Raw genomic sequence first — 19,246 nt, forward strand, 5'->3', positions numbered from 1 at the left:
ACTTATGGCCACATTAGTTATACTTCAACCCCTTGTTTTGTTCATGTGTGCCAGGAAATGCAATGAGTCAATGTACTTACTGAGATTGCAGAAGAGACTGAATACTGCGCTAGGCTCTGAAGAGAAAGATGAAAAAGAAGAAAGGTGTGATTTACCTTGATAAAGAATGGTGACAATTGTATAGGGTTTTTGTTAAAAATTACATGGCAGAATACATGTACAGCACTAATATCATGTCTACCAAATACCAGGCAGTTGATAATGACAGGAGCTGGTGTTATTAAGGAAAATGACGTCATAGAGGAGATAGACACAGATGTTGGTGTTTGCATACCAACCAAAAATAATGTGCAGCTTGATACTGTGAAAACGGGTATGTAACATAGTTAGGAAATGGCATAGAAAAAGACCAACCACATGTATACATTGAGAATTTTTGATTTTTGTTGAAGGTGCTGTGACTAATGTGAAGGATACTCATTTAATTCATTTTTAACTTGGAATTCAGAGTGCAATTTTGGCTAGGCTCATTTCTTAAAGTAATGGGAAAATACACACCCAGCTTGTAAAGCCCTTTCGCCTCATTACTCATGTATCTTTAACCCTCTGGTAAATGTCAGACAGTAAAATCAAAAATACAGTTCGTTTGGTGTGTAAGATACAGCCAGGCATGATTCTGTGTGTCTGAGGGAGGCACTGCTGTTCTTCAGTTCACTCTGTCCCCTTTTCACGCATTTTCAACAGGTCCAATTCCCAATGCAGGTAATATCGGCTGTCCTTGTCTGAGGGTGGTCATGCAATCCCTTGACAGAAGTGAGATTAAGGAATATTTGACCTGCATGCCGGGGAACTGATGGTATTTCTGTCGACATACTCATCTTTTATGGGAGAACTTCAATTCCCCAATCAATGACTGTTCTTGTCTTATGCTTTTCATAACAAGAAAGGTTAGCAGAAAACGAGAGACCTGTGAGAGTTAGTCATTTTCACCGAGTTCCTATGATACAGTGGTATAATAAAAGCAGATACAGAAGCAATACTAATTGTTGTTTTCTGCATTTCAGCAAAGATTGAATTACAGCATCAAGACAATGATAAATTACTTGGTTTCATCTTTAAATGTTTCTGTCTTTTGAAAGACTGAGATTTCTGTTTCTGTTTTTCAGAGCATACTTGAAAGGTGATTATTAAAGCTGCAGGCATTGCTAGATATTAGTAGTCTACTCATCTACTAGTCTGCAGATGTCCTTAGTATTATTCTACACAAAAATGAGATCAGTGAGCAATAATAATTCTCTGGCTTAGAATTTGCAACATAAAGGCGACCTCTATACTTATTATTTTTGCCCAAATGAAACAAGTGGCCAAATAATTCATTGCAGTGCCTCTGGTCTTTTTCTTTCTACAGTGCTCCTGAGTATATGACTACTTGTACTTGCTAGCACTGAGGCAAGTACAAATTCTAGGCATCAGGCTTTTGGTCTCACTCTTAGCGAATTTGAACACTGGCTTTTTTGTTGGGCTTCCATTCTTCTCTCAGTGCAAGAATACCAACGTTTATGACCCAGGAAGCACCAACTTGTACTTCACAGAGCTAAGGTAAGGATACGTTTAGTCAATATAGTTCTCATATCTGCCAAATCAGTTAAAGTGTGTTCTGCAGATGAAACTACCAATCCATTGTCTTTTGTACTTGTCTACCATGAAAACTTTTGTCATGTCAGTTAATTATCTTGTACAGCATGCTGTGGCCCTGATGACATACTGGACCCAGACACTACTCAATATGTGAAGCAGTGACAAATAATGCAATTGATTAAGAAGTATCTATATTGTGCTTAGCTTCTTGCCAGACACTAGGAGGGTATGAGAAATATAAGACATGAATCTTGCCCCACAAAAGTTTTTAATTTCATTAAGAACTCTGACCCTAATGAAGTAACTACAGATAATCCAGACTGCATTTTAAAAAGGTGGTTCATACACTAGAGTTACACAGGGTTAAAGTACTTTCAGAGTTCAAGGAATGAACAATTAATAGTCCATTGGGATAAAGTAATGATGTGAACAGATGAGCGCAGAAAATGAAGATTTGGAAGAATCAATAAGTACATCTTGATAGCAAAGATAGGGACCAATTATAGTGGTCTCTGAATGCTCTCCTGTGTCTTAGATTTAATACAGCACATAATCTGAGCTTGTGAAGACTTCTGAGCCAGAAAGTATAATGTTCAGATTGGTGTGCAGTGACTTTGAATATAGAGTATATTGTTGAAATGAGGAAAACTTCACTCCAATTTATGTTTGAAATCGGATAAATCAGGCTTGACCTCTACCTACAAAAGGTAGCAATAAGTACTATCTCAGTCACAGTGATACTGGGGGAAAGGGTGCTTCGGACTCCCCTTGATTCACATAAAAATTTCTGAGTGGAGAGAACGGTTCTAGTCTTTAGTCCATGATGGTGATTCCCTACTCACTCTTATTCAAGTTTGTGTGGTCCTTCAAAAGTAGCCTGCTACATTCCTGTTCTTCCAATATGATGACATGCTCTTTCTCCTTGGCTCCAAAACCATGGCCTTTTTGTGTTCTCTCACCTTGGTGAAGATCTGTATTCTATTACGGATCCTTTTGCCATTTGGGGCACTGTGTGGGAGGGGAAAACAGTTCAATTCACTCTAGAAAACTGTCAACTCTGATCCCTCCATCACCTTGCTAAACGATGTCTCCACTATAGAGCCAGCTCTGCTTTCTTCACCCTAAGTATTATCATTACCCCATTGGCTTATTTCTTACAAAAGCTTGGATAGGGAGCAGTATTTCCTGGATTTCTCCACATTTCTGCCTATGGCCTTGCTTCACAGCAATCATTGCTAACCTAACAGCCCAGGATTGGAACAAAAGACTTTTAGGGCTGAACATAAAAACTACCTTCAGTTAATTCCCATCTTCAGTATCAAGCAGAATAGTGTAAAATTAACATCTCAATAATTACCCAGTCACAGGTGTTTAAGCGAGTTAATTCTTGTCAGCAGGATGCCCTGGATGAGGGGCTAGCAGGAAAGGAGAAAGGGAGTTTAAAGGCTGTGTCGTATCCATATCCACAGGTGTCTGCTGAGACACCCATCTAGGATGATGAGAAAGTGACTCTCTAAAACATAAATTGATGAGCTACAGTAATAGAAAGACAGGGCCATATTGCTAGGCTGTAAAAGGTGTGGGTCAAACTTTCAATCTTCTACATTAGATAATAAATATCCTTATTAGGAGATCTCATATAAAAAAGAGTTTGACATCCAATCTCCTTGTTATTTCACTTTCCTACTCTCCCCACAGCGATTCCTGCTGTGAGATTGTCAAGCGAACATGTAAGACCTAGTGACGCACTTGTAGCCTGGAGCAGTAGAGAGCAGTTTCTAACAATCTTTGCAGCTTCCATATGGGAGTTGCAATGATTAGTTTTTTTTTCCTCCGACAAGCTGCATTTAGCATAGAAAAAAAAGTGGCACTATGTTGAAATAGCTGAGAGGAGACAACTTGGGTAACAGGGAGAATGGCATTAGGCTCGGGAGATGCAAGGAATGTAGATAATGTAAAAAATTGTAAGTATAACCAGCATCAGTTGAGTTTAGATGTGGGGGTGGGAGGAATCAGGAAGTTACTAACCACATGATTGCAGAAAATAATCGTAAGAAGTTCGGAATAGATACCTGGAAGGGTGTAAAGCAAACAAGAAAATATGGTTTTTCTACTTACCAAAACGTCTTGAATAGAATTATAAAATATACTTTTTGTTTTTGAGATGGGGTCTTGCCCTATTGCCCGGGCTGGAGTGCAGTGGTGTGATCACAGCTTACTGCAGCATCGAACTCCTGGGATCAAGTGATCCTCCCACCTCAGCCTCTCCAGTAGCTGGGACTACAGTCTCATGCCACCACACCTGGATAATTTTGTATTTTTAAAATTTTTGTAGATACAGGGTCTAGCTATGTTTCCCAGGCTGGTCTCGAACTTCTGTGCTCAAGCCATCCTCCTACCTTGGACTCTCAAAGTGCTGGGATTACAGGTGTGAGCCATCATGACTAGCCTAAATATACTTTATTTTTACCCCAGACCTATAAATGATAACTAACGAAAAATTAAACCATGATATAGAAACATAATATTTACTCTTTGATTGAGCTAATATACTTTAAATTCACACTGTGTTTGTAAATGAGTCTTAATATATACCTGTGATAGTTATTATTTTCCTCTCCGTGGATAGCACTCAGCAGAAAGAGAAACCTGGAAAGTGCTACCATGGGTATTCTGAAGCATCGCTCTACTGAGAGCCAGATTGGGGAAGTGGAGTATTCCAAGGGGTGATAGCCATTAGCACTCTTCAGAAACATTCTAATTCTCCTTTTTCTGAGCTCATGCAGTGTTGTACCTCCCCACCCACTTTGAAGTTAGCTGTGGCCTTACTTTGACCAACAAAATATGAGCAGAAGTGCTAGAAATTGCCTGCATCTCCCTCCAAGAAGCAGTATTTAATTGGCCCTTTGAGGCAATGTAGTGCTCTGTTCTCCCTACCCAGGTGATGGAAGTCTGTGTTAAGATGAAGCATTGTGCACATGTACCCTAAAACTTAAAGTATAATAATAATAAAATAAATAAATAAATAATAAAAAATTAAAAAAAAGATGAAGCCTATGTCAACCTGGGTCTACAATGAGCAGAGGCCCATTGGCCTATATTGGATATACAGTTAGAGTGAGAAGTAAATATTTTGTTTTTAGACATGGTAAGATTTGGGGGTTATACTGCAGCATGAAATACTCCATCTTGATTTTTATAGGTGGTCTGCAAAATTTGCCTTCACATTTGGAAGACTCAAAATCTAATTTTTGAAGGGGTAGAAATTTGAAATTGGAGCAAAACCAAAATGATATCAAAGCAAGGCAGGTCCAGAGTGTGTGGAGCAGTTCCAAGACAGCATCCTTGAAAGACCCAAACATCCCAATATGAACTCTCAGAGAAACAGAAGAGTTTTACCAAATATTTTGGCTCACTTTTAATGTTAAAAGCATCAGAATTTGTGTTAGGCTTCAAATATATACATCATTTATGCTTCATGTATTATCTGCAAGTTAGAAGCATTTCAGAGAAAAAAAATAAGAACTTACCTTAACATTCTGTTGGCCACACGACTTTTCTGAGAAGATTACATTGATTTGGGTATGACATCAAGATGGTGAGACATGAAAATTGGCTAGCCATATGTAGAAAGCTGAAACTGGATCCCTTCCTTACACCTTATACAAAAATTAATTCAAGATGGATTAAAGACTTAAACGTTAGACCTAAAGCCATAAAAACCCTAGAAGAAAACCTAGGCATTACCATTCAGGACATAGGCATGGGCAAGGACTTCATGTCTAAAACACCAAAAGCAATGGCAACAAAAGACAAAATTGACAAATGGGATCTAATTAAACTAAAGAGCTTCTGCACAGCAAAAGAAACTACCATCAGAGTGAATAGGCAACCTACAAAATGGGAGAAAATTTTCGCAACCTACTCATCTGACAAAGGGCTAATATCCAGAATCTACAATGAACTCAAACAAATTTACAAGAAAAAAACAAACAACCCCATGAAAAAGTGGGCGAGGGACATGAACAGACATTTCTCAAAAGAAGACATTTATGCAGCCAAAAAACACAGGAAAAAATGCTCACCATCACTGGCCATCAGAGAAATGCAAATCAAAACCACAATGAGATACCATCTCACACCAGTTAGAAGGGCAATCATTAAAAAGTCAGGAAACAACAGGTGCTGGAGAGGATGTGGAGAAATAGGAATACTTTTACACTGTTGGTGGGACTGTAAACTAGTTCAACCATTGTGGAAGTCAGTGTGGCAATTCCTCAGGGATCTAGAACTAGAAATACCATTTGACCCAGCCATCCCATTACTGGGTATATACCCAAAGGACTATAAATCATGCTGCTATAAAGACACATGCACACGTATGTTTATTGCGGCACTATTCACAATAGCAAAGACTTGGAACCAACCCAAATGTCCAACAATGATAGACTGGGTTAAGAAAATGTGGCACATATACATCATGGAATACTATGCAGCCATAAAAAATGATGAGTTCATGTCCTTTGTAGGGACATGGATGAAATTGGAAATCATCATTCTCAGTAAACTATGGCAAGAACAAAAAACCAAACACTGCATATTCTCACTCATAGGTGGGAATTGAACAATGAGAACACATGGACACAGGAAGGGGAACATCACGCTCTGGGGACTGTTGTGGGGTGGGGGGTGGGGGGAGGGATAGCATTGGGAGGTATACCTAATGCTAGATGACGAGTTAGTGGGTACAGCGCACCAGCATGGCACATGTATACATATGTAACTAACCTGCACATTGTGCACATGTACCCTAAAACTTAAAGTATAATAAATAAATAAATAAGTAAAAAGTTGGTGAGACATAATGAGAAACTATCTAGATGTTACTGAGTTTATTATCCCTCATAGAATCAAACAGAAAACTGAATTCTAATGTAACTTTTTTCAATTTTTTAATGAACTTTACTATATGCTGTGAGAATTGTAATAAGAAAATTAGAAATATATTTCTCCCAGAATTGTGAGTGTCTGACTCTTTTGTAAAACCCAAAATATATCAAGAGTAAGGTGACACTTTCTTGATCTTGGAACTTCAGAATGGGAAATTGAGATGCCTACAATTTAGGTTGAATTGAATTTCAGAACAAAGTGAACTTCCTTTGGATGAACAATTCTCATTTAAAATGTTAAGCAGCCAATAAATATTCAAAAGGCAAGGAAGTTCTCACAGATTCAGTATTGCAATAGCTCTGCTATTTAAAGTGGAAACAAATATCCACGAATAATGTTTGAAAGACTGAGAGGACAATCTCTAAACATGAAGCCACACAGCTATTGTTTTAGATTTGAGATTCCTTAGAAATACTGAACAAACAGATGTCAGTCTCTGTGCCTAGTGAGTTGGGTCCAGCAAGACATGATATTTGACTTATGTTTATAACACCTAAAGCACTGGTGAACTAAAAAAAGTTCCATAAAACATAGAATATATCCAGTGTTCCTGGAAAAAAAAATACCAACACCAAATCAAAAACTAATACCAAATAAAAGCAAAACCATCCCAAGACAATCTTACTCGTTCTTTGAATAAGTTTAGGACTTGTCTATTCAATTAAAATATCTGATCCAGGTTTCTTATGGCTCACTGCTACATTGCTTAGTTCCAAGCATATCTTATAGGAAGAGGCAGATGGATTATCTTTTTTTTTAAAATATGTGTAATGAACATGTAAAGGATGATGATAAGACTAAAGAATGTTATGTATGTGTGGAGTGAGTGTACACTGGTGATTTGGGTCTTGGCTCATGGATTACATTTTTTATAGCTTAATAGGTAAGCACATTTGGAGTAACAAAAGAAGATGCTTTAGTTTTATAGTAATTGATGTACCATCTTTGGCTTTCTTTCCTGAGGGCCAGGGCCTGCATAGGACGACTGCACAGTGCAACTTGTGCATATAAATCACAGCCTGCCACCTGTTATTTAATAGCTAGCACTGCTGACTCAATAACAGTAAGATTCTGTAAAATTGTTCCCTCCAGCCCTGGGTGTTCCCCATAGAGGTAATTGTCTAGAAAATAAATTTCCTGGACAAAGAACAAGAAGTTACAGACCTAGGAACATCTTTTAATGTCTCAGAAGTTAACTTTCAACTATGCTGATGTGTCTGGTTCCTCATTCTTTAGAGTTACTGTAAATTTTCAACACACATAAGTGGATTTACATAATTTGTTTTCAAGTAAAGGACTCTGAAATACCCACTGAGCATCTATAATGATTGCAGAGGCTACTGATTACTTAGACTTTCATTTTTGTTTTCCTTTCCAGCAGGTTTTTCAGCATCCAAGTAATATATCAGATACAAGAAAAAAAAAAACACCATTGCAAAACCAATTTGCTAAGGGGCTTGTAAAATTCAGCTTTAAAAAGTTACTGAGGCATCAAAGTAAAGGACCAAAGAGCCAGATATTTTGATCAGTTTCTCAAGGTCAAACACATTACTAATTCATCAAATATTTCTTTCTGCTAAAGTTATTTGAAAAGCAAACAACCTGTTCTGTGTAGATGTTGCACTTAATAACCCTAATACTTTAAGAAAAAAGGCAGTGAGAGAACAAACGGAATTTTCTACTGCTGTAAGAAATACCTTCCTTGGTTTGCAAAACACTTGCATCGTTAATAAATATGTTGAATACTTTTAATAATAGGACCTGAGAAATTTTGATTGTCGTAGTTTTAGCTGATTATCTCTAATGTCAGTTATATGTGCTAACTTAGAGGACAAACAATTACAAATTAATTATTATTATAGACTCAATTGAACCCTCTTTCTGTCTAAGATATCCTGATTGCCTTTGTCTTGGAAATAGAAGTTGCCCAATGTATGCCTTTGTATAGATGAGTCCTGACTGATCTGGCCTCTAAAGTGGAAAAATAACTCAGCAATGAAGTCTGGACACCTATTACTACTTTTTCAGTAACAAGTTTCTCGGATCCTGGCCATGGGACTTCTCCTCTTTGGCCTTACAAAACGTGGCCTTAGGAATTGAGGATGCAAACATCTCATTTGGTTCTAAAGTTTATCTTTTTCTCTTTAAATTTATTTAGAAATATTGTATAACAGTTTTACACTCTACATGTAATAGAAAAACTTTTGTAGGTATTCTGCTCAAGAAATGACTTCCAAAGGGAAGTTAGCATAAATTATTGGGTAGATGCCACCATTTTGCATGCCAAAATCGAAGGAGGCCTTAACTTGAGAAACAAACATCATGATCTGAGACAACAGTGGGCCACAAGTATTTATCTTCTGCAGCTTAATCTACTCACATATTGATGTGGGGTTGCTCCACCACCAACCTACATAAACGAATTCTGATTGTCTAATCAACAGGTTGAAAATATGCAAGAGCATGAAGGGTAAGTACAGAAGCTTAAGGAAAGAAGAAGGAGAAAAAGGAGGAGAAGGAAGAAGAACTAGTAGAAATAGCAGTAAAAGTAGTAGCAGTGGTGGTAGTGGTGGTGTTGGTGGTGGTGGTGGTGGTGTGAATGATCCCTCCTGATGTCTAGAAAGTATGAAAGTTACAAGCTATAGTAGAGCTCTTGTATCCCTAGTAGGAATAAGAGGAGCATTATTGCCTTTCTTATTCTAAGTGTTGTCGCAATCATATGAAGGTGGCACTGGGCTATGCCTGTAAGAACACTTGGCAAGGGAAAGTCACAAGGTCACCCATAAGTCATGACATGAAGTGTAGTTTTAGTGCAAAGTCCAACCCTATAAGAAAATTGAGAGAAACTAATCACTTAATAGGGCTGACTTCATTGAATTTTTTGAACCACAGTATAAGGCAAATGGATAAACTATTCCTCATGTTAGACTACACTAGAGAGTGGACCTTTTACAGTGATGCCCGTGACTAAATGGCAGATGCTTAGCAGGTCCTCTCAATACCTTGGCTCCAGCCTAATGAGTTAAAATCCACTTCTAAATCAGTTTTAGTCAGGTGAGTCTATCTGGTAGTGTAGTCCCCCTGGAGTAGGTGTCAGGTGAGGATGCCAGCAGATGGCTAGATGGGCATTGAGACAACAGGACTGGATTTGAAGTCAAGCAGATATTGATATTTAGTCTTCTCAGATTCAAACACCATGGAGCTCCAGTGTAACTGATTCCGTTCTTGTCAGGCTTTCCTTCAGGTAAAATCAAAGGAGGTGCCAAAAACAATTTTCTCGCCCAATTAGTTTTTGATCATGTATTAGTCCGGACTCTTGCTGCTAATAAAGATACACCCAAGACTGGGTAATTTATAAAGAAAAAGAAGTTTAATGGACTCACAGTTCCACATGGCTGGGGAGGCCTCAGAATCATGGCAGAAGGTGAAGGGGGAGCAAAGGTATGTCTTACACAGGCTAGAGTGCATGTGCGGGGAAACTGCCCTTTATAAAATCATCAGATCTCATAAGACTTATTCATTATCATGAGAACAGGAGAAACCCACCCCCATGATTCATTTACCTCCCACTGGTTCCCTCCCATGACATGTGGGGATTATGGGAGCTATCATTCAAGATGACATTTGGGTGGGGACACAGCTAAACCATATGAGATCACATGTAAAACAATATCATCAGTGGTAGAACTGGAAAAAAATGTGCATATACTAAAAATATTGCTGATCATTTCCTTGCGTTATTCACCACTTCCCGCCCAGAACAAGAAACGTGGACATGCTGATTGGAAGAGCCAGTGGGAAGGTAGGCAGTGCCCAGGGATTAGACACTAAACAAATATCTACCAACTCTGCTATATTAGTTAGGGTTCTCCAGAGGGACAGAACTAATAGGATACATGTGTATATAATAGGGAGTTTATTAAGCAGAATTGGCTCACGTGATTACAAGGTAAACTCCCATGATAGGCTGTCTGCAAGCTGAGGAAGAAAGAAGCCAGTAGTGGCTCAGTCTAAATCCAAAACCCTCAAAAGTAGGGAAACCAACAGTGCAGACTTTAGTCTGTGGCTGAAGACCTGAGAGCCTCCAGCAAACCACTGGTGTAAGTCCAAGAGTCCAAAGGCTGAAGAACGTGGAACCTGATGTCCAAGGGCAGAAGGGACAGACGGAAGCATCCAACACAGGAGAAAGACAAAAGCCAGAAGACTCAGCAAGCCAGCTTATCCCACCTTCTTCCTCCTACTTTGTTCTAGGTGCACTGGCAGCCGATTGAATGGTGCCCACCCATATTGAGGGTGGGTTTTCCTCTCCCAGTCCACTGACTCAAATGTTAATTTCCTCTGGCAACACCCTCACAGACACACCCAGAGACAATACTTTACCACCCACCTATGCATCCTTCAATCCAATCAAGTTGACACCTAATATTAACCATCACATCTGCCCACTGGAGAAATTGATCCCTCCAAACCATTGCTTCACAGAAACAGATATTTTTCACTTAAATTCTGTGCAAAAAAACCCCATAAAAAACAAAAACGAAAACAAAATCTTACTTTAAGCTGCTTTATGAGGCTATTGTCTGGAAATCAGTGCTCGCCTTTGTCTTTGTATGAAAGATCCTCAAGGGCATGGATTATGGATGCATCTTGTTTTGTATATCACCTGTCACCTTGCCACACGAAAACAGGACATACATTTTCAATGATGATAATAACAAAGCCACCTACACCTGGTGTGCAGAAATTTTGACTACATGCTTTAAGCAGAATTCAGGGGAGCAGTTTCCAGATTGCTATGCCTGAAGTTTTACTGTGCAAAGGGTAAATATTCACAGGTGCCATGGAATTCAATACAAGGTAAATGATCATAATGCATTCGGCTTCAAATCTCTCTGGGTTTACTGTCTCTGATGAACCTGACAGAATCAAGAATTTGTGTGTATTGCAGACTTAATCTACATTCAGGGTTATCTTTCTTTGTGTCTGGCTAAGGCAGATATCTATTTTCAACAGACTCTGGCCAGCATTCCCCATTATTTCTTATAGCAGATTCTATTTACTGTCAGTGACATTTGAATGTAACATCTAGATAGGGGCTGCAGAAGTGTAATCCACATTATCCTAATGGCAGTCCTGAAATTGCAGAAGAGGAGTGTGATAAGTGTTACATTACAGAGAGGAGAGACAACAAGTACTGTGAGTGACACCGACAGGCATTCAGGCATTCTTCTTCTTAGTGTTCCTTCCCAGAAGGGGAGGTCTTGAGTCTTTTTGGTTTTTTGTTTTGAGATAGGGCCTTGCTCTGTAGCCCAGGCTGGAGTGCAGTGGCACGACCAGAGCTCACTGCAGCCTCAATCTCCTGAGCTCAATAGATCCTGCCTCTGCAGCCTCCCAAGTAGCTGATACTACAGACACATGTACCACCATGTCCAGCTAATTTTTGCATTTTTTTGCAGAAACAGCATTTCGCCATGTCACGCAGGCTGGTCTTCAACTCCTGGACTCAAGCTATCCACGGGCCTCGGCCTCCCAAAGTGCTAGGATTACAGGCATGAGCCACTATGTCCGGCTTGGAGTTTTTAGTCTCATCAAACCAACTCACCCAAATGTCCCTTGGTGACAAAAAGTTTTCTGAACAATTAAGTAATCTTTGTTTCTCAAGCCTGACAAAATAAAAAGTTTTCTGTCTCTCTCTTTCTCTTTTGCACTGTTTCTCTTTAAGTCTTGTTAGAATACAGAACTGTAGACATTTAGACAGATCCAGGGTCATTGTCTTGACTGGCCCACTGACCAGATTAGTAATTCTTAAACTAGGGTCCCTAGACCAGCACCACAGGCATCTGTGGGCTTGTTAGAAATGCACATCCTTGGACCACTGAATCGGATATTTTGAGGGTGGGCTCAATAATCTGTGTTTTGAGAAGACCCCCAAGTAAACCTGATGCACAGTAATTGTTGAGAAACACTGAATAAATTGTATACCATTAGCCTGTTTTTAAAAATCATCTGAGCCATTCCTTTACTATATAAGAGATGACCATTAAAATCTCACTCAGTTTTATCATATAATGAAACATTTGGTGATAGCATAAAACTCTATTTTGATGGCTCAGTTTTTATGATTTCCTTTGATATAATTGTTTCCTTAAGAAGGTGCCAGTTTTGAAAAGGAAACTGTTTTGTTCCCTTTTGTACAGCACAAGCTAAGGAATGATAATTAATCTGTAAACTATAATTATGTTGTCGATTCTGGCTGTATATGGGGCATACCTGATTCATCTGCTACTTGATGTCCTGCATGACCATCACCAGACACCAAGCAGCAGAACAAGACCATGGACCACAGAGTCCTGGAAATGTCCACCTCCTGAGCTGAGCCACCACCAGGAATGGTGTCAGTAAATGCATGAGCACCAGAGTATTTTGAATGAAAGGAAAAAATTGCAATTCAGGATATGACTCCCTACCCCACCCTACTAGCAGATCCCAAATGTTGTCATAATCCAGTAAAATATAACACATCTACCAAGTTGTGAGGCACTGAGAAACCACTGCAGGTGACAGCCAACTGTGTGTTCCCAACTCTGAGCAGTTCTGCCTGTCAGAATCTTCCCATCTCAGTCCCCACCCACCTCTTCAGCCTCATGTTTCCTCAAGCCTTTCTTCAGATTGACCACACTTCACTTCTGTGTCTATGAGGATTTGCCTTGTCACTAAAATTGTTATGTTACAATAGGGCCCCATATCCGTTAGGTAATTGGCTTTGTCATCACCTTCACTTCTAGTTACTTTCTTGGAATGTTAAATGAAACATTCTTGCCTTAATAGTAACATCAGTTCCTACATATCTTCCTTGTGTGTGTTTGGTTGGCTGATTGTCACTTTCTACTCTGAATGTTGAATCAGATTGTCACTTTCTACTCTGAATGTTGAATCACCTTCTTGCTCTGCCCTCTACTTGCATTTTCTTGTCTACTTACCTGTCCACTTATCTTTTGATCTTTTGCCTCCCCTTCTTTGGGCATCCCTGTCCTTCAGCTTGCCTGGATATGACTTCTAGCCTTGTGTGATCTTGGATATGTGTGCGTAGGCCAAAGTTATACCATTCGACAGACTCCAATGTCATTAAAGGGATCTTGTTCCACCATGTATTTTTCTGCCTTTTCCCCTAAATTACTAAAACTTTTGGCCTGTTAACATTTCTGTCTCTGTATACAGATCATAGTCCTTTAATGTACTTTACTACATGCAGAAATTCTACTGATTTGGATTCAAGTCTTTCATATTTGGCATTGCTTTGCAATTCACTTGCTCTTTTATAGACCCATTTTGACAGTTCTCAAGAAGGCTGGTGAAACAAGCCTGGCTGTGATTTGGGCTGCAATTCTTTCTTTCTCTCCTTGAGAAATCTTTGTAGCACTGTAGTCAAAGCTGCATACAGAATTGTCTGACCAGCTGCTGTCCATGGATAGAGCCAAGGCACCAGGCTGATCTCATACCTAAGAAGCAGTTATTCAGAAGTTGTAGATGATTATCAAAGATGGAATTTATCTCTACCTAGGGCTAAAAGTTTAGGCAGTTCTGTACTGATTACTTTTTTCAGTCACATCAAACTCATCCTCATAGAGAATAAAATAAAATAAGTTTTTCGTGTGCCTGTCTTGCTTTGGGAAATGAAGAAATGAGAGTTAAGTATCATCTTGTTTATGAAGAGCAAATACTATGATTAAAAATCAAGATTAAAAACCTCACACTGTTCAGGACAACTGGATCACAAGAATATTTTGGTTTCAAGTATCACTGAATTTTATTAATCTCTCTAAGAAAACTTTATACAAATAATAATTAAGCCTTGGATTTGCTGAATGGATGTTGGAAAATAGTAAGGTAAAGAGAGGCCAGCAATCTCTTTTGAACTACTAGCCTTCTGGACCAGTGTGACTCTGCCTTTGATGAGGAGTAGAGGAGGAGGAGAAAGACCTTTAAGAAGACTGAGCACTTGTCATAAAACAAGACTGCTAGGGACATACATAGCATGGTTGAAAAAATGACTTTTGGAGTCTCACTGTGGTCTGTACCAGCGATAACAACAAATGAAAATACAATGTGGGCCAATTTGTAATGTTTAATGTTCTAATAGCCACATTAATATATGTGAATAATCTGATAAAATTAATTTCAACAATATATTTTATTTACCCAAATATGGATGAAATTATTATCCAACATATAATCAATGTAAAATGTTTTTAATGAAATACTTTCATTTTAAAAAATTTGAACTAAGTTTTTGAAATCCAGTATGCATTTTAAACTTGCAGCACATCTCAGTTCAGACTAACTATAACTCAAGTACTCAATAGCACCTGTAGCCAGGGGCTCCCCTATTGAACAGTGTAATTTTGGTCCCATAGCATCCTCCATTGACCAAGCAATGAAGAAAAAAGTCCAACTATGGTCCAGGAAAAATATCCAGTGCTGGCTGTGTCTATATTCTAATAGTGAATGCATAGGTCATCATACATAGTGCATGATAAGCACTAGGAATTGGGAAGACAATAGTTAACGTCATATCTCTATTTTGCAATAGAACTCTATAAACAGACATCTTGATGTTACAAATTTTCTATGTGGTTGATGATGTAGTTAAGTTAGGAAAAGTAGAGCCAAGCCGTGCCTCCAGAGATAAGTCTTTTAGTTAACTTGATCCTCTGGAAAAACATTCTCTATGATGAAAGCTCAAATGGTTCTTGCCCATGTCTAATACATTGTGAGGTTTGGCTCTATGTCCCCACCCAATCTCATGTTGAACTGTAATCCCCATGTATTGGAGGAATGGCCTGGTGGGAGGTGATTGGATCATGGGAGCAGATTTCCCCCTTACTGTTCTTGTGATGGTCAGTGAGTTCTCATGAGATCTGATGGTTTAAAAATGTGTAGCACTTCCCTGTTTGCTCCCTCACTCTCCTGCAACCATGTGAAGAATGTGCCTTGCTTTCCCTTTGCCTTCTGCCATGATTGTAAGTTTCCTCAGGCTTCCCAGCCATGCTTCCTGTTAAGCCTATGGAACTGTGACTCAATTAAACCGCTTTTATTCATAAATTACCCAGTCTCGGGTAGTTCTTTATAGCAGTGTGAAAACAGACTAATACAAACATCAAATGTAGAACTCACTAGTGAATTAAATTAATCCAATTCAGCTGTAAAGATGGTTTAGCTTTAAACCATCTTTCAAGTTCCTGAAATTAAAATTTTCAGTCCATTGGTTATTACATCATCTACTCATGGAATTCAACAATATTTTTATCTGATAGCCATTCCAGTTATTGTTTATATCTACAATATTCCTGTATGAGAACTTTAGATCTACCCACTTCAAAATATTTGGCTTGGCAGATTAGCTCTCCTCTAGTTTCAATGATTTCTTTGAAAAATAATAGTGCTTCATTCATTCAGGGACAGAACTGAAAAATTCTGGGGTACTTAAGGTAGAATAATTCCTAAAGATGTCATCATCCAGTTGTTTTCAAATGGGGCAGGGATATGTGAGTAGGGAATGCTCAAATACTCGATGATAGGCAAAGATTTCCAGGGCATTGTTTTAAGAAATTTAATGTCACAATCCTGAAAAATAGGTGTACCCAGCTCAAAATTAATTCTTCCGGTAAACTGATTGTTTCATAACCTTTTTTTTTTTTCAGAAGAAAGATTCTTAATGTTACTATAGTACATTGCTTTCATGCATTAAATTACCAGGGCACCAAAGAGAGGGAATTTCTCCTTTCATGATTAACCCGAGTCTCTTAAACTCATAGGATTTCCATATTAATGTTCTAGAGTATAAATTTATTTTAAGAATAAAACAAGGTCCTAGAATTTGGCTGGCAGAATGACCTGGGTGTATGTAGTCAAAAGAGCTTTAGCCCTCCTGATCTTTGCCCTTACTTTTACTCCCATGTATGTTCTATTACATAACAAAAGGAACTTTGTAAAAGGAATTATGATTAAGAGTCTTAAGATAGAAAGGTTATCCTGGATTATCTGGATGAGCGCAGTGTAATCACAAGAGCCCTTAAAAATAGAAGAGGAAGGCAGAAGAGTCTGCCATGGAGATGCAATGGCTGAAGAACAGGTAGGAGAGATTTTAAGAGTGAGAGGGACTCCATCTACCATTACTTGCTCTAAGATGCAGGGGCCACAAGCCAGTGAACATAGGTGGCTTCTAGAAGCTGAGAATGACTCCCAGCTCACAGCCAATAAAGAAATGGACTTTGGTTCTTCAATTGCGTAGAAATAAATTCCGTCAACCACCTGAATGAACAATGAGATGGATTCTCCTCTACCTCCAGAAAGGAACATAGTCTTGTTGATTCCTTTATTTCAGCCTTGTAATACTTAAGCACAGACTACAGTGCCTACTGGAATTCTAACCTACAGAAACTGGGCAATAATAGATGGCAGTTGTTTTAAGCCACTAAGTTTGTGTTATTTTTTTACAGCAGCAATAGAAAACTAATACAGGATGGAAATAAAAATTTCTTTCAATACTTGGCCTATTTTATTTCCTGAGCTTTGTTAAGGAATAAAATTCCCTTGAGGGACAGTCCTGTGAAAGAAGAACAAAACAAAAAAAAATATTGATAGGAAATAATGACCACTAAAATGCTTTCTTTTTTTCCACATAAAAACCTAAGCAGTTATTTTCAACTATCATTAAGAGAATAATTTACTCTTTCATTAGAGTCAGTAATTGAAAAGAAAACCACCCATGAAAAGCTGAATGAGTCAGTGATTCTGAATCTTTTATGTGATACTTGAATGTTTCCTAGGACTACCAACATTTTCAAGATAAAATTTTTCAGTCATGCTGGAATATGTTTAGTGTATTGTTTGAGCAGTATCCCAACACTGAGGGCTTTTGTCTTTGAAATAGTGCCATAGCTGATCCTTTAACATGCCATTCCACATTTTGAATTAGGAAGCTTTTATGAATGATGATGTGTGGGAGGCATGATGAGGTAAGAGCCACTTATCAAGACCAATGGATCCTATGAGACCTTCCCTCACACCTCTGTGGCTATAAAATGGTTCTGTTGGCCCAAGGCAATATTATATATGATACCATGTCAATAAGTTACGAAATCCTATAAGTCCTCTGAAGATTTTTCCTGTTCTGGCAATTATAGGATGGAAAAAAACACACCATAATTATAGTAGATATCAGTTTTGGTATGAAAATTCACTGTCATATTTCTGGGGGGTTGGGTGGTGCTACATTAGAGGGGTCCAATACATTGAACTTACTACCAAGCGGCTGGTCTCCTTGAAGAATGGTGATGCTTACAAAGTTTATTATTGGTCTCAGCTGCTGGAAAGTTGGACACTCAGCAATGGTAATGGCTCCATTAGTCTTGGTGAGAGGAAGATCATATTATTGGGCATGTGTACAACCTTAAACCACATCACCACGCTCACTCTTCTCATGGGCTTATTGCATTACCACTAAGATAACCAAGAAGAAAGCCTTTCTGGCTTTCATGAAATGAATCATCTTATCGTCTCATTGTAAGAAGACTCCTACACAGTAGACATTTTTTTTTAGACGGAGTCTTGCTGTGTTGCCCAGGCTGGAGTGCAGTGGCACGATCTCGGCTCACTGCAAGCTTCACCCCCCAGGTTCACGCCATTCTCCTGCCTCAGCATCCTGAGTAGCTGGGACTACAGGTGCCCGCCAACATGCCCGGCTAATTTTTTGTATTTTTAGTAGAGACGGGGTTTCACTGTGTTAGCAAGGATGGTCTTGATCTCCTGACCTCATGATCCACCCACCTTGGCCTCCCAAAGTGCTGGGATTACAGGCATGAGCCACCGAGCCCTGCCCACAGTAGACTTTTTTTAAGGATATTAACTTAAGACACAAAAATAGACATACTTTCTGTTCACTAAATAGGTCAATTCATATACTTCTTTTCTTTTTCTTTGTCTCTGTTCTCTGAATCTCATTGCATCCAGGTCCCTGGGTAACCCACCAAACTATGCTACTTCCCAAGAGCTCATGTATATATGCAATTCACACCACGTTTTTCTGTGTATAAAGAAGATGGCTAAAGGATTCTTTACAGCTCTGTCCACTGGGAGGATCTCCCTTCAACACACTCCTTTATGGCTTTTCCATGAGTGTGGTTAAGATTTCCTAGTAGTCCATTTGGGTCAAGCTTCAACATCAACGAACTAGGCTGAGTTTTTCCTCCTCCAATATCTGGTTAATGTTAATAACCAATAAAATTATAACAATAAATTGAAGAGAGACAATGATGCAATATCGGCTTCTGAACTGGTTTTTTGTATAATTTAATCCTGGTTTTGGAACTGCATAGACTCATTCCCAAATTTTCTCTGTGTTTATAGACCATGACTGTGTCTGCCTTACCTATGACACAATGGAATCTACAATACTCAGCCAAAGATGGGCAGACCCACTTCCACTATCACTGGATGTACCAAGGTCAGGTGATCAGCTCTCCTCCCACAACCAAGGATCCAGTAGCATACCAGGACCAGTTTTCAAACACAGAGATGTTCCCTGCCCCAGAATGTATAGCCTTGCTAAAGAAGCTTAGGAGCCTTCACTCTAACTCTCATACTATGGCTTGACAGA

General features: G+C 38.8%; 1 long non-coding RNA gene across 1 annotated transcript in view; it reads left to right on the forward strand.

The window, feature by feature from the left end:
- LOC134756640 (uncharacterized) overlaps nt 1-12,280 on the forward strand; it is a 143,876-nt gene extending 131,596 nt beyond the window's left edge. Inside the window, exons 8-10 of the long non-coding RNA XR_010129564.1 lie at nt 55-144; nt 1,409-1,599; nt 12,045-12,280. This is a non-coding gene — a long non-coding RNA (uncharacterized lncRNA). The remainder of the gene's footprint in view (nt 1-54; nt 145-1,408; nt 1,600-12,044) is intronic.
- The last annotated feature ends 6,966 nt before the right edge of the window (nt 12,281-19,246 follow it).

The sequence above is a fragment of the Gorilla gorilla genome, chromosome 11 (genome assembly GCF_029281585.2).
Source record: "Gorilla gorilla gorilla isolate KB3781 chromosome 11, NHGRI_mGorGor1-v2.1_pri, whole genome shotgun sequence".
Classification (NCBI taxonomy): Eukaryota; Metazoa; Chordata; class Mammalia; order Primates; family Hominidae; genus Gorilla; species Gorilla gorilla.